Genomic DNA, 2,249 nt, shown 5'->3' with positions numbered 1-2,249 from the left:
CACTAATAATTAAGCACAGGTAAGTTTGGTCCCGACTACGCTCATTCACATGTATATCCTGAAAAGGAGCTCCTTTTTAGCAATACAGTGAAAACCATTTGGTGATACTGGTAGAATTTCACTGGTGGGTATGGCTTTACAATTTTTTTTTTTTCCATTTTCCATTGAGTTCCACTTTCTGTTGGACCAATATATTTCCGGTACAGGTGCCTCAAAGGAAGCTAATCTAGATGCAAGAATGATATAATTAACATTCCAGCCCTGTTATGGCTCCATTCTTGTAGCCAATATTAATTGGCATGCTGTCAGCCCCCCCTGCCTTTATCTCATCTTTGATATAATTTTCAACAAGCCATTTCATCAGTCCATCTGCAACACCTGCACCTGTTCTTCGTTTGATAGCTAAACGATCCAAATAGAAAACACCAGGTTCTCTTACAAGCACATAGTGACCTTGAATTTCTTTTGATTCATACCCTTTGTTCCCTTTTTTCTTTATAGTTACTGTTGTCTCTCTCCTTCCATAAAAAGGCAGTCACTTTCTTATGTACCAGACTTTCAGATTCCGTAAAATTCCTTCTTAAACTCTGTCGGGCCCTTCAAACTTTGTGATGGTCAATTGCATGGGAGTTGTCTTGTGAATTAGTAATATCATAGTCGAATAGGGCTGCACTACAAATAACGGCGGCAGCAGCTCTATTTGACACAGAGCACCAATCTGCTTCTATGGCAATTGTTGGTATTGGTATGATGTTGTTCTCTGTTTTCGCAAAAACTTTCTTCCATTCGTCACCAAAATGTCAAATGATAATATTTCTGAAATTGTAATTTTTCTCTTTCCTCTTCTCTTATTGTTACTCTTCTTCTTCTTTTATTCTTTCCTGAATTCGCCCTTCTCTGATTTTCCTTTTTCAATCATTTGTCTTGTTTTTACATTCATTCCTCCGATTTTTATGTGAAGCCCAGTTTTATGAATAAGAAATTCATGTTCTCGACGTGGCACTTTTATGTTTTTTTGACATTTGCAGTCCAAGGGATCAGCACACTGGTAGCCTGCTATGTATAAGGAAAAGTTGATCCAATGATAAGATAAACTTCTTACTCTTAATGGCATTCATTCCTTGTTTTTATGCCAAATAATCTTCTTCCACCAATCGGAGTTTTTTTTTTTCTATTGGCCGAAAATGAATACTGCATTTTTTCATATCTCAGTAAGGACCTCGGATACTTCAGGAATAATATCCTCGTTGCTCTTGTATTTACTGTCTTTTACATACTGAATATATCATCCAACCTGTTGTTATGTTGGTAACTCCTAATGAGGAAGTTCTGGAAATGGGAAGACAAAGTCGCTGTGACTTGTTGATATTCTGGATCTTTTGGTTATTTTAGTCTTGGAAATGAATAATAGGAAGATCCGTTAGTATAAAACAGAAATGATATATATGAAGCCAATGAAATATACCTTCTAAACTTGTCGTCATTAGTATATTCTAAAATTGACATTACTAATATAATCTAAACATATCGTTTTTAGTATATTCTAAACTTGTCATTATTAGGATATTGTAAACTAGTCATTATTAGTATGTCCTGAACTTCTAATTGTTTTTCCAAATTAAGTTATCATTAAATGTACTTTCTACAATTTTTTTTTTTAGTATATTCTAAAATGGTAGCTATTACACATTATAGTTTTCTGAATTTGTCCTTATTATTTTATTCTAAATTTGTAATTATTAATATAGTCTAAACATGTCATTATTACTACATTCTGAACCTGTCTTTATTAGTACCTTCTAAACTTGTCATTATTAGTTAACATGTTATCATTAACAGTACCTTCTAAAATTTTCATTATTAGTACATTCTAAAATTGTCGTTATTAGAACACATTAAAATCAACATATATAGTACCTACTAAACTTCTCATTATTAGTATATTCTTAACTTATCATTATTAGTATATTCTATACTCAAAGACTCTCCTCATCCTTATTTTACAATAAACACATCCACAACGGAATCTAATACCCAATAATAACTTCCTAGCGACCATTAATCTATCATAGTTGCCATCATTATCGACTAAAGCCTAATGATAGTTGTTGAGATCCGTTGTCGTAATCACCGTTTCCCTCAGCTGACCAGACTATGAAATGGTCATTAATAGCCGTTGAGAATCAAGACAAATCCTTCTTAGTTGCAAAGGTGATTGGAGAGAATGCCCTCCGGCGGTGTCTTTTACT

The sequence above is a fragment of the Oratosquilla oratoria genome, chromosome 36 (assembly GCF_046742065.1).
Source record: "Oratosquilla oratoria isolate Oo_2021 chromosome 36, ASM4674206v1, whole genome shotgun sequence".
NCBI classification, from domain to species: domain Eukaryota; kingdom Metazoa; phylum Arthropoda; class Malacostraca; order Stomatopoda; family Squillidae; genus Oratosquilla; species Oratosquilla oratoria.
This window is presented reverse-complemented; position numbering follows the sequence as displayed.